Source organism: Rhinolophus sinicus, chromosome 1, assembly GCF_057876585.1.
Source record: "Rhinolophus sinicus isolate RSI-liver-muscle chromosome 1, RSI-T2T, whole genome shotgun sequence".
Taxonomy (NCBI): domain Eukaryota; kingdom Metazoa; phylum Chordata; class Mammalia; order Chiroptera; family Rhinolophidae; genus Rhinolophus; species Rhinolophus sinicus.
The window spans coordinates 146,517,636-146,532,399 of NC_142501.1; the positions used below are offsets into that span (position 1 = coordinate 146,517,636).

At 40.5% G+C, this 14,764-nt stretch overlaps 1 long non-coding RNA gene across 1 annotated transcript in view; it reads left to right on the forward strand.

Moving 5' to 3' along the window:
- LOC141568315 (uncharacterized) overlaps positions 1–14,764 on the forward strand; it is a 696,414-nt gene that overhangs the window by 187,927 nt on the left and 493,723 nt on the right. The window lies entirely within an intron of this gene.

The following is a 14,764-nucleotide window of genomic DNA, read 5'->3' on the forward strand; positions in this document are numbered from 1 at the left end:
GACTAGATAAAGAAGTTGGACTAAATTATCTTTAAACTTTCTATTTGAGACATTTTTTAAGTGTTCTTCCTCTTAGACATTGCCAATCATGAGCAATAGTATTAGTAAATAATTATATATGTTATTGTTTATTGTACATTTTTTATATTTGGTTTTCAGAAACCATTTTTTTTTTTAATAGAAAGCAGTAAAGAATCAAGACTGCTAAAAAAGCAGTAGTGGATGATAAGGATAGAGATTGTAAAAAGTGAACAGTGGAGCCGGAAGTAGCTGGATGCCAATCCCAGCTCAGACACTCATTAGACGAACCGCATAACCACATAACATTTCTGAACTCTGACTTCCTTATCTGTAAAACTGGGGATGATGATATATGACTTGCGGAGTTGTGTGAAAATTAGAGATAATTCTTACTTTTAAGTTATCATTGATGTTTAATAAATATTAGGTTGGTGCAAAAGTAATTGCGGTCTTTGCAATTACCCTTTTAAACCGCAATTACCCTATTAAACCGCAATTACTTTTGCGCCAACCTAATATTACCATTTTCATAGTATCGTTATCATCATTGACATCATCACATCAGGAGAACCCGTGTTAGTGATAGAAAATGGGGGACTTGCTATGGTTTCCTCTGATATTTACTGAAAACGAATCTGAATTGGAGAATTGATTTACACTCAAAACATTGGATGAGTTGAGTGGATAGACAATAAACAATTGAATATATTTAATAATTCATTCAAATATTAATTGAACACCTGCTTTATGGCTGTGTTACTATTCTAGACTATGGATTTAACAATAAACACTAAAAGTTCTTGTGGTCATGGAACAACATTTTAGTGGGTATGACGGAAATAAACAAAATAAATATAAATTGTGGGTAGGGATGAGGGCAATGATGAAGAATAAAGTGAGTGGAGAGAGAGTGAATTTCTATGTGAGGAACTTTTTATGTCTACAGTGGTTATGGGTGAATACTCTCATCAGGTAACATTTGAGGAAAAACCTAAAGGGAGTGAAGGAGCAAATGGCATGAACATCTGAGGAACATTCCAGGCAAAGGCAATAGCATGTGCTAAGACTTTGAGGCTGAACGTGCCTCAGTGTTTAAAAAAGGGCAAGGATGCAAATGAATCAGAGCAGAGTAAGCAAGAAAAGAACATAAAGAAATGATACAAGAGAGATAGTAAGAGCTGATCATATTGGGTCCTGTAGCCTATTACAAGGTTTTTGGCTTTTTCCTTGCATGAGATATGAAGCCATTAGAAAGATTTAAATAGGACAGTGATGTAATCTGACGTTTTAAAAGATTATTCCGGCAGTGGTATTGAGAATAAACCATAAGTAGGCAAGAGTAGAAGCAATGAGACAAGTTAGGAGACTATTGTAATAACTGTGATAATTTTGCAATAATGTAATAATCTAGATGGTTTTAACAAGATGGTAGCAGTGGAAGTGGTAAGAAGTTGGTAGATCCTGGATAAATTTCCAGGGCACAGCTGAGATGATTTGCCGATAAATTAGTAGGAGTACGAGAGAAAGGGCGAGGAGTCAAGGATGACGCTAAGGTTGTGGTCTGAGCAACTAGAGGGATGGCATTGACATTTATTGAGGAGAACACAAAGCAAGCAGTATGTTTGGTGGTGGCAGTGAATTAGATGTCAATAATTTAGTTTGAATATATTAAGCTTGAAAACCTTAGATACCCAAGTGGAGATGCCAAATAAGAAGTTGAATAAATGGTCTAGAGTTCAGGGGGGAAAGGATGGGACAGAGATTAAAATTTGGGAGAAATCAACATACATATGATATTTAGAGCTATGGAACTGAATGAGATCCCCCAGGAAGTGAGTGTCAATAGAGAAGTTCCAGGACTGAGCCCTGGGAGATGCCAATGTAACGCTGATAAGGATCAACCAACGAAGTAGGAGGAGACCTGAGAGATAGTGAGTTGGAAGCTAAGCAAAGAAGGCATTTCGGGGGGGAGGAGCTATGTTGAGTGTAAGGGTTGGGAAATGACCACTGGATTTTACAACGTGGTTGTATAGCTTTGACTATACAGGTTGATAGCTTTGATATAGTGCCTGTAATAGAGTATGTATTAGGGTTTAAATCCTGATTGGAGCAGATTCAAGAGATAATGAGAGGAATGAATGCTTAGAACTTTTTTTAAAAGGAGTTTTGCAGTTAGGAAGAATAGAGGTTGGAGGGTGTGGCTGGAGGGGACATGTGAGGTCAAAAAGATCTTTAGAGATGGGAACTGCTATAGTGTGTTTTATGGTGATGGAATGTTATGATTGATTGTAAAAAAATGATGATGATGATGGGGGGTAGGGAGGGAGAGAGAGAGAGAGAGAGAGAGAGAGAGAGAGAGAGAGAGAGAGAGAGAGAGAGAATTGTATAATGTCCCTGACTAGGTGAGAGGGGATGGCCTGAGATAGGCACAGAGACAGTTCAGGGAGCTAGTCAAATTGTGGATATCAGGGATCTATAAAAAAAAAGTCATGTGAACAAAGATAGAAACATAAGTGCAGAGACAGAATCAATACTGCAATAGCTGGGGCAGCTTTCTGTCTTTGACACAGAAGCTTCTGTGGAATGGAATACAGCAAATTGGGAGGCCCAGAAGAGAAGGCAGCGTGCAGTATTTGATTATAGTCAGGAATGAATGGGCAAGAAATTAGGTGCTTTCTGGATTCTTGCTGCCATGCTGATAATGCACCAACACTCTCTTAGTCAGGTTGCACCTTTTTTCACTCTTAGAATTTATTACCTATTTGTAAGTTTCCTGAGAGCAGAGAAGATGCCTTATATCGCTTTATATCCTCCTATAGCTCCTACAGCTCTTTGTACACAGTGGCTGCCACATAAATGTTTGTAAAATTGAGGAATACTTCTCAGTACTAAAAATGAGTTTATACTGGGCTGAAGTAACACATTGAAAAGTGGAAAATTGAGCCTTTCAGTCATCAGCAACCCATGTGATTGATTTCTTTTCAATTAACTGGATTTGACTACATTGACCAGCTTAGCTATTTAGAGACGGAAATAAGGCTTCATGGATAGCGGTGAAGCCTTTTCCAGATCCCCCAAACATTTGCTAAAGAATATTTGGAGGCTTTCTTCCAAGCTTTTTTGTTTCAGTGGAAATAATGTGCTCTTATTGCTAAGTAACAGAACATTTCTATATTATTTCAGCAAATCAGGCCAATCACTATTTCCTCTGTTATTGTTTACAACATTCAAAATTGGGGAGGGAGAAGGGAGAGAAGTAAAATGTAAAGCAAAGAGTTTGTGGAGGGAGCTGAGCCCCAAGTATGAGCTTCCTCAGCTCTGAGATTTGGGGCAAGACCCTTAGGTTTCTAAGCTTCAAAGTCCTCTGCTATAAATTATAATAACACCTGCCCTGTGGACGTTGCAGATTACTGTGAAGAGCAGATGAAAATGCCTGTAAAAAGATAAAGTAGATGCTCCTTTGCTGGGGTACCTGGACAATCTGCAGGGTGTTCAGGAACCTCCTGAAATTGAATGTGAAGGGTATGCCTTGTTGGATTTCATCCCTAGATTCTCAAAGGGTTTTGTGACAACATTGCTGAAAGGCAGTATCAGAGGTAGTAGAATTGAGATTACCCGCTGTGACCAGCAGGACTGTCCCTAAATCACAATAATGGTTTTTGTTTTGTTTTGTTTTGATTTGTTTCTGTGCTCAAATGAGGGTTAAAAATAGCATTGCACAAAGCCATGGTTCTCAAACTGTTTTTTAAAATCAAATTTAATGGGGTGACAATTGTTAGTAAAGTTACATAGATTTCTGTACTATTCTGTAATACATCATCTATATATCACATTGTGTGTTCACCACCCAGAGTCAGTTCTCCTTCCATCGCCATATATTTGACCCCATTTACCCTCTTCTACCACCCCTTCCCCCCTTACCCTCTGGTAACCACTAAACTGTTGTCTGTGTCTATGAGTTTTTGTTTCTTTGTCTTGTTCCTTGGTTACTTTCAGTTTTATATCCCACATATCAGTGAAGTTCATATGGTTCTCGACTTTTTCTGTCTCACCTATTTCACTTAGCATAATAATCTCAAGATCCATCCATGTTGTCGCACATGGCAGTATGGTTCTCAAACTTTAGTGCACATCAGATTACCTGGAGGATTACATAGCTTGTCTGCTGGGCCCCACCCATACGGTTTCTAATTCAGTAGGTCTGAGGTGGGAACTGCGAATCAGCATTTCTGTGAAGTTCCCAGGTGATGCTGCTGGTGGGGGCCCCTATGTGCAGATATCCTGGCATACATTATAGGTAAGCTCTGTAGATATTTAGGATGCGGGTTATTAAGAAACTGATTTTCAGGAAGTGGGTAATGTCCCTGAATAGATAGATAGTGGTAATGGTCTCTACTTTGGATTTCTCTTGTTGAAAAGGACAGTAAGTTCTTTGCACTTTGGCAAGTGTGTGAATTCATTAGTAAAGCTGACTGTCTTCTTTCTTGAGCAGCATGCTACTGCTCAACAGTTCTTAATGTCTCTTTTGGTGGCTGAAATTGTATAATATTCCGTCTGACAACATCCTGCTGTTTCCCTGCTAATCTCACGAAGTGGCAGAGCTAGAGCCTTGCTGTGTAGGGCCCACGATCTGCCGTCCGCGTAGGCTGAATGGGCCCTTTAATTGAGGAAGACCCAGGGTTCTCTGCAAAGCCTTTCCAAGATTTGAAAATACATTTTCTTTTGAAAGAGAAGGAAAAAGGCTTTTGGAAATAAGTACACTTTTTTGAAAATGTTTACCTCGGTGGTGAGCAGGGAGTGAGGGTTGAAATGTAAATACCATTTGCGTTTGGATTCTGTGTTCCTAAGTGTGGAACGTGGTCCAAAGCCACCTGCCCTATTCCTTCCTTAGGAGAATGATGCACACACATGTTATGTGGCTGTCCTGGACAGCAACAAATGACACTGGTGAATAGCAATGACATTGCAAGGGCTAACGAGCAGCACCCAGAATGAGAAACACATGGGCAAACCTTGTCCTTGCAAAGCAGGAGATGAACGTGTTTTAAACACTGCTGAAAATGTGCTCGATGAGAGAGTTAAATTTGACTAATTCCGTTTGTCCTCACAAATGTCAGTTTTCAAAGTCGCACTTCGTTGCTATTTTAATTTTCTCAGTCCTGTCCTCATCTTCATTGTCTATTTGCCCTTAATCCTTTAATACATTCTTCTTATTTTTACCTGACTTTTCCAGATACTTAATGTTTGGAGAAACTCTTTTGCAATCAGATCTTGTACCTGTCAAGGAATAGTAAATAAGCATAGCATTATAGATTTGATTTTAAAAAGGCTATTTAAGTCACATCAGTGCAAGCCATATTAATATTTGAGATTCCAAGGGGCTTTCACAGTTACAGAACTCAGAGGAGACGGAAATATCTTAATTCTTCAAATGTGGAAGAGGTAGTAGAAAGAGAGAACATTAATATTTTCACTTTAACATGAGCACAAGGGCCTGTGGAGTCTTAGCGATGCAGAGCAAAGAGACTGGCAGATAGTTGCTGGTTGTGGGCGGTCTTGTCTATTTGCCTGCACAGATTTCTTCAGTGCCCCCAACACTTATCCCCTCAAAATCAATTGGGACTTACTCACAAGCACTGGCAAACTATTTTTAAACAAGTCAGTGCTACAGCATTAAAAGTGGTGACTCACTGTAAATCCCAGAGAAGCAGTGTATGTGCAAAACTGTAGATATTTATGCAGTAGTTTCGATTCCAAACATCCCTGTTTCTCAAGGCATTTTAATATTTTTGGTTTACAAAATGCTTCTACTTGTTTTTTTCATGGTAGAAGTGTCTACATTTTTATAACTCCTACTAGAGTATCTTATGTTCATTACTGTTTCCATAAAAGCTAGTGATTTGATGACAGTAGTGCACTTTATGAGCTGTCAGGGGATATGTTACATATTATGTTAAAGTGAGGAGGGAGAGGATGACAAACAAATCATAAAGTTGTCCATTTTCCCAGACAATTTTACATCTGTTTTCCTTATTTTTTAACATTTTGAATAATCTATGTGTTTGACACTGTGAAATGTTTGTGTTGCTTTTTTATGCTTGGCACAATTAAGGACTGTGTTCTTATGAAAACATACATTTAACCTTTTTTTTTAGCCAAACAGTGAAGAGAAGACTTGGGTGCTCATTCTGGTTATGCCATTAACAATGTGAATCATGTTTGCGTCTCTTTCTCTGTTATAAAGGGATAATAATACTAAGTTCTGCAAGTCTGGATATAATATCTCAGACTCCAAGATGTCTGAGAATGGGGCAAAGCGATTTGTACTTCCCCATTTACCTATGTGGTATTTGGGGTACTGCTGGGGTATAGTCCTCACTGTAAATTAATACATTGCTATTTCAGTTTATCAATCCATTTACGAAGGTTTGGTTAATGCAATATAATCCCACTTGGACCCCACCACTCTTGGGAAAATTTGGTACAAAGATGAAGGAACAAGACTTAGATTTAATTGTATAAGTGTTATAAACTTTTATACATAAATGATCATCATAATCAAAATTAAAAGGAAAATGATAAATCGGGATAAAATGTTTGTAACATGATGAATATGAATATCATATGGTGGACGTGATGATTAATGGCTTCAGTGTATACAGAGATCTAAAAAATGGATAAGGAAAACTTTCCAATCACAATAGAAAAAAGAACAAAGGACATGAAGAGGCAATTCATGAAAGAAGAAAATTAATGACCAATAAGAATGACAAAAAAGTCAAATTTCATTAGTAATCAGTGAGCTGAAATCAAACACCATTCCTCTTCATCAAATTGGCAAAGATTAAATAAAGATAATATTTAATTCTTAATCATTTATTCAGTACACATGGCTGTCCTAGCACCTTTACGATGGCCCTGAGATTTAGAACATGTACTATTGTAGCATGATACCATTTCCTTCCTGGGTTATGTGGCAGTGGGGAAGGAGACCAAGCTTTGGGTCCACTCACTCCAAGTTCAATTCCCAGCACTCCTGCTTATAGTTTGAACTTAAAGAGGCTACCGGTTTCTCAAGTCTTCTGAACTTCTAATATCTCTTTCTGTAATATGGGGATAATGCCTAATATGCAGAGTTATTGTGAAGAGGCAATGAAACCAGTAATGCTTCTGGAAAAAAGTAGCTGTTTAATAAGAAGTGGCTATTCTATCATTTTAGACTATTTTCTATAGTTTCAAACACAAGATTTCCGAATTTGTAGTGTACAAGACTTGACCATTTAGAATATGTGTCAGATATAAATATTGGCAGGAACTGGCTCATCAGTAAATCCCAGGCTGTTTTGTGCTATGAGACATTTAATGGTGTGACTTTGGATGTCACTTGCTTCTATAAAGGAGGGGACTTTTTTATTTCAGGTAATAGGCAATTTGTAACTTTTTTTCCATACAGAATTTTGCAGCATGGAACATAAAATTCATGCAGAACGTAGTGAGACAGATTAAGCAGGAGACAAAAAGAGGCATCATGCAAAATGAGCAAGTCTATTCCTTGGATCACAGGCCCATTCCCCTAGAGGAGTACATGTAGGAGGAGAACCCAACCTATTACACAGATACCAGCCATAGCAAGTCAGGAAAGCGTCTCCCCAGAGTTAGAGCACTGCACTTGATGAAGCTGCTGTACTTAAAATGTGAACCTTGAACAGCTAAGGATGAGGAGACTGAGAGAAATGCTATGATACTAATTAGCAGCCTATGCGTGTGGTCCTGGAAGAGCACGGAGCATGGAACAATAAGACTCAGGCAAGACCAGGTCAGAAAAGTGATGGGCAACCTCGGCCAGGAAGAGGTTTTTCTGATTGTGCAGTGATGAGCAATTGGAATGAACAGTGCAGTGAAACGCTATGGTTTGTTCTGTATATGTGCAGCCCCCATATGTACAAGCTCAATATTGTCCTACCCAAGAAATTGCAAGATTTTAGGCCTTCCTCATCCAAAATGTGTCTTCTCACTTCTTTCTGTAAAGACAGAATGGCAGTCAGTTGACTGAAGTCATGAGCATTAACTTCTATCCATCACCTTCTTTCTCTCCGGTGCTGGTTCCCACCTGTCCACACCTGCTGCCTGCATTCCCTTGGGAGAGGCACTTTTGTTGGCACTGACATCATGCAAATCCAGTGTCCACAGGGAGGGTGTTGTTTCTGGGGCACCAGAACTAAGCTGGGTCCCAGCAGAACTTTGCTGAGCAAAGGACCTCCTTCTAATCTCGGCCATACTCTTCCAGATCCCCGAAGTAGATCTGCTATGCCCAGTGAACCCAAAAGCTGTCCAAGGGGCCCCAGTGAACCATAGCCCAGCTCTGGTAAATGTGTCTTCTGTGTCTTCCATTACAGTTTCTTCTCTCACTCTCCCCATCAAAACGTCCTCTCTCCTCTCCCAAGTATAATTGTTCCTCTTCCCCCTTCTCCCAAAGTGGCCCTGCAGGAGCCCAGTGACATTGCATGTACCCAGAGTGTGGTCTACAGCTCAAATGCTTAATGTCCGTTTCATTGTAATTATAAAGTTTTCAAGAAAAGATTACATTGTAATGGAACAAACAGAGTAAACCTCAGCTGGAAATTAAAAGGAGCATTCTGCTCCCTGAAGCTGGCTGATCTGTTTGGCAGGTCCCACCTCTTCCAGAAGGGACTAAACAAAGCTTGTTTTGGGCAGGGTGTGCCACACATTCTCTGCTCTTGTAAATAGCTTAAGTTGCTTGATGCTCGGTTTTGTCAGCTTACAATTTTCCTCGCATAACAGCAAGCGATTTCTCATTTCCTTCCTCCTTTGATGTACAATCTTTCAAATATTCATCGATGTTTTCTCTGCCTTTTTTGTTGTGAACCTGGGGTATTTATCTTCAGTCCTTCAATCACATCAGTTTTGCCATTCTGAAATCTCTCCCCAATGTATGACAACAGGAAGTTTCTAGAGTCCAGCTCCCAGAGTGGAGTAAGAAAGTAAAAGCCTTTGGGCCCTTGGGGCTCGCAGCCATAGGCAGTGATGGTGTCCTCCTGGCTAAACTGGACCCTGTGTTACTTCACTGGGTCTGAACCTCAGGTTTTCCTGTTCTATCTATCCTAGAAAGAACAAAACTGTGGCACCTAAGGCAAGGGAGCTAATCTTTTTGTTTTTCTCTTGGCCAGAGTGAAAATGCTATATTTAGGAAGTTCTGTTGTGGCGTAGAGTGGGGTTCAGGCGTGGGCATCATAGGAGCAAGAGCATGGAGCTGCACAGACCTGGCTCAGTAGCCGTGGGGAAGTGACGTAAGGTCTCTGAGCTCAGTTCTCTCATCTGTATAATGCTGATGATTTTGGGGGCGGAACTGAGACCTTTCAACATGGTTCTGACCATTTGGAACATGCAGTAGGCTCAAAATAATAAGGAAATATTGCCACTATTATCATGCACTTTGGAACCAGAGAAACCTATCTTTATATCCCTCCTCTGCCACTCACTAGCGATGTGACCTTCTGATGGGTCAGCAAGCTTTCTGTAAAGGGCCAGGTAGTATATATGTTAGGCTCTGCAGGCCACATAGTCTCTGTTGTACCTGTTTGACTCTGCCATGGTAGTGAAAGCAACTAGAGTCTATACGGAAACAAATGGTTGTGTTCCAAATAAACTTTATTTACAGACTTCAAATTTGAATTGCGTACAATTTTCACATGTCACAAAATATTATTCTTTCTTTCTTTTTTTATTGGGGAATATTGGGGAACAGTGTGTTTTTCCAGGGCCCATCAGCTCTAAGTCATTGTCCTTCGATCTAGTTGTGGAGGGCGCAGCTCAGCTCCAAGTCCAGTTGCCGTTTTCAATCTTAGTTGCAGGGGGCACAGCCCACCATCCCATGCAGGAATTGAACCGGCAGCCTTGTTGTTGAGAGCTCGTGCTCTAACCAACTGAACCATCCAGCCGCTCCACAAAATATTATTCTTCTTTTGACCTTTCTATTACTTAAAATGTAAAAACTATTCTTAGCTTGAAGGCCACATAAAAATAGGTGGAGGGTTGGATTTGGCCTGTGGGCCCTAGAGTGCCAATCCTTACCTTAGGTCAATGCTTCATCTCTCTAACTCTCAGTTTCTTTTCCTGTGAATTGGGTTGGTGTGCATTTCAATGAGGTAAAGTGCTTGGCATATATTAAGTGTTCAATAAATTGTAGTTATTATTATTAACATTAGAAATTGGAGACTCATATGTTGTAATGGTATATATTTTTAGTTTAATAAGATTATAGTTAAGGAAAAAACATTTCAGGTTATTTCTTTTTTTTGAGTTTGTCTTATCAAGATGGGTAGTTGAATGAAATCCAATTGTGTAAGTTCCCCATCCATTGTATAATAAAGAATACCTCTGGTTTTTGTCCTGGGTTCTTGGAGGGACCTTCTAACTCTTGGAATTTCCCAAGTGATAGGAGTATTTTTGTTATTCCTGGTGGGGCCCTGGGATCACACTGAGTTTATGCTAATGAGGTGACTGTGGTGGGCCCTTAGATAGTGTCAGCCTGGGGGCTGGCGATGTCAGAAAGACCAACCCTGCCATTAGAGGTTGGGTTTTTGGGTCAACCTCCTGACTTCAGGGGAGGGGAGAGGGGCTGGAGATTGAGCTCAGTCATGTGGTCAGTGATTATTACACCAAGGGGTAGGTGAGCCCTGGTTGGTAATTGCATATGATGTGCCAGGAGGGTGATGTGTTCTGGTGACCACCCTAGGCCTTGTCCTAAGCATCTCTTCATTTGGCTGGCCCTGGCTTGTATCCTTTGTGAGAAAACTAATAATGTATAGCGCACTTTCCTGAGTTCTCTGGGTTATTCTAGTGAATTATCTGTAGCCCCAAGCTGTTTATAGAACAGCACTTAGTTTCAAATCCGACTTGATTTATTATGTATGTACTTCCCTTGGCCAGACTCTAGAGGGGAAGAGGGTCAACATGGGATTTAGGCAGGAAACCTGCCTCAGTCCCTTGACACAGATCTCTACAAATGTGATTTCTAATCTTGGCAATAATGTTGTTGTAAAGTAAGGATTATTTTATTATCCCGCTTTACAGATGAGGAAAGTGAGGCTCAGATATTTGGGGGAAGAGTTATCATCGTTAAAATTCAGGGCTCTTGCATATCAGAGATATGCCCTAAAGTTTCCAATTGTACGAACTATTGCTTTACCACTTACTGCTTATATATTGTCTTCCTAACCCGTGGTGGTGGGGGTAGTAGTAGTAGTAGCAGTAGTAGTAGTACTAGTAATAGCAATACTAATAATAATAATAACAGTCACTAACATATAGTTTACTATTTGCTAAGAATCGTTCTGAGTGTGTGTGTGTGTGTGTGTGTGTGTGTGTGTGTGTGTGTGTGTGTTGGTCAGTCTATTCGGGCTGCTGTAACAAAATACCATAGACTGTGTGGCTTATAGACAACAGACATTTATTTCTCACCATTCTGGAGGCTGGGAAGTCCACGATCAAGGCAGAGGCAGATTCAGTGTCTGGTGAGGGCCTGTTTCCTGATTCAGAGACAGCCATCTTTCCCCTGTGTCTTCGGATGGCAGAAGGGTCAAGGAAGCTTCCTGGAGCCTCTTTTGTAAGGATACTAATCCCACTCATGAGGGTTTCATCCTCATGACCTAATGACCTTCCAAAGTCCCCACTTCCAAATACTATCACATTGGGGAATAAGTTTAAACATGTGAATTTCTTTTGGGGGGGAGGTCGCAAGTATTTAGTATATATATATATATATATATATATATATATATATATATATATTAGTTTATTTAATTTTTACAACCATTTATGATAGATACTATTATTACTCCTCTTCTATAGGTTAAATAACATGGCGGCACAGGGAAGTTAACAACTTGTCCTAAATCACTTAGCTGAGAAATGGTGGAGTCAGGATTTGAACCTAAGCCGGCTGACTGTGGAGTTCATGTTCTTGATAAGCAAAACTGCTTTTTAGAAAAATCATGCCAGCAACTAACATGCTGGGGACAACTGTTATGTGCCAGGCATCATGCATAATACATGCCAGTGTCAATGTATTTAATCTTCACAGTAGTCCTATACGAAAGACTATTATTAACTCATTTTATAGGTGGTTTAATCAGAGGATAGAGAATTTAAGTCTTGCCCGAGGCCACCATGTTTGTAAGTGGCAGAACCAGAGCCACTGCTTTGTAAGAGAATCGCCCAGTTCTCTAACTTGCTTGAGTAACAATGTTTAGGTGACAAGATTGGCCACAGGAGTGCAGACTCCACTCTGTGGTTCCAGGGGGGACATTGTCAAACCTTGTGGAAAGAGAAGGAGAGAAGCAGGCAAGTTTCCTGTAAAGAATCTCTCATATGCACTCCTCTAAGAGACACCAAAAATAACTTGTGGATGGGAGACAGTCCCTGAGTTACCTGTGGTCATCATTAGAATAGTAAATTTCCCATCCCCAAGGGAAAATGCGTCAAGGATCCCCTTTCCAGTTTAGGGCTCTGACAAGTGTTTCAGGTTTTCCTCTTGTTTCTGCCTCTCCAGGTGGCCAATAGGCTGTTCGGGTCTCATTTTAGGTAAAGCTGGTTCTGAAGTTTGTTCAGACACAGGGTGGTGTATTTTGTCCTTGAGTCATTATGCTATAGACTTACACCCTCTCTGCCACATCTTCCTCACTTTCACAGCCTATGTTTACATAGCCTAGGGGCATCAAACCTTACTTTGACAAAATTGCAACTTTTCTCAGCAAGCTCTGTCTGTGAAAGGCAGAGATAAGCCCTTTTAAAAATATGTCTTTTAATTGTTTCATTTTGAGAGACAAAGAATAAACTATAAATAATTTTTGTCATGGGTGTGCGCACAGATAATTATTTCCCTAAAAAGAGTAATAGAGACAACAAAGCATGCCCGGCGGGGTGCGCAGCGGTGTGCTGGCAGTATTGATCTCGGGACGGGAAGCTTGTTATCAGATAAAAAATTAAGAAGAACGGCACAGCTCACTCATGCTCTGTGTGAGCACATGGCATCTGTGCTCAGGGTTCCGCGCTGGCTTCCCATCTGCTTGGGGACGCAATTCCAGGAGTCAAGGTGGAGACGCGATCTGTGGTCTCGTGGTGATTGGACCCTCACTCCTGAACTGTGTCCCTCTCTTTCTTGGCAGGGGCCAGTGACAGCTGAACTGCTGAAGTCCTCTTGGGAAAAATTCTATATGGGGCTCTTGAGGCAGGGACATCCCAGGAGAGGGCCATCGGAGGTAGAATAAATGTCCTGCTATCCTGCTGCAGCCTACATCTGTTGACTTTCACTGGCCCCTAGCAGAGCTGTCGGGCATGAACATTGGCTTAATTTAGGGGTGACAGCTCTGGGGCAGCGGAGGAAGGTGAAGGCCAAATTGATTGGGGGATGGGCCCAGTGTCCTCTTTTATTTTTTTGTTTCCCACCTGTTTCTCCTCTTGTGTTCCCATTTTCTGTTAAATTTGTTAATTTGTCCCAGTACTGTCTATGCTATTGTGCCAACTGGGACCCTGGAATTATTTTACAGTTCTTTCCCCCACATTTTCCATGTCTAATTAGCCATCTCAATCTGACGTTTGATCTTTGCAACGTCAGAAAGAGACCATTCCTTCCATTATTGAGATCTGCTTTAGATCAGATACTTGTCATGGGCTGCTTGCATTAGAGAGCTTCCTAACCAGTTTCTGTGCTGTCAATGTGGCCCCCTCCAATTTTAGCAAAAACACAGATTCCAGAATAATTTTTTAAAAGTGGTGGTTCTCAAACTTTGCTGAATATCTGAATCATCTGGGAGCTTTAAAAACTGATGTCCAGACCACATCCCAGACCAATTAAATCAATCTCTTGAGGTTGGACCCTGGCATTCACATTTTTTATAACTCTCTGAATGAATCCAATGTGTAGTCATGTCTGAAATCATTGTCTGACCATCTCTAATTCTGTTTCTCTTGCTCAAAAGTCCTTCAATGGCTACCCATTGCCTGTAAAATGGAAAGCTTGTACTCCTTAACTTAGAATTCCTAGCCTTTATGATCTGTCCCTAACCACTATTTTTAGTCCTAACTCTGCATCAGATTCCCCTTTCCTCCCACATGATCTACATGGCATTTGTGTAGGGAGACTTTCTGTCTCCAACTTGCTCAGAATGTTAGAGATTGTGATGGTTAATTTTATGTGTCAACTTGGCTGGGCCACAGGGTGCCCAGATATTTGGTTAAATATTATTCTGGGACATGTCTGGGAATGTGTTTTTGAGATTACCATTTGACTTAGTAGAGTGAGTAAAGCAGATTGTCCTCCCTACTGAAACATTGTTTCTTCTTGGGTCTCTAGCCTGCCAGCTTTCAGGCAGGAACTACAACTTCTGTTCTCCTGGATCTATGGTTGCCTAGGAGATCTTGGGACTTGTCAGTTTCCATAATCGTGTGAGTCTCTTCCTTATAATCTATCTATCTATCTATCTATCTATCTATCTATCTATCTATCTATCTATCTATCTACCTACCTACCTACCTACCTACCTACCTACCTACCTACCTATCTAATATTATTGGTTTTGTTTCTCTGGAGAACCCTAACACAGAGACAATGAAGAAAGGGTTCCTAAATAAGGTTTTGTTATCCCAGTGGAGACCCTTGGAGTAAGCAGTCATGATCTCAACTACCAGATAAAGACATCTTGGTGGCACTTCTTCTGTATTT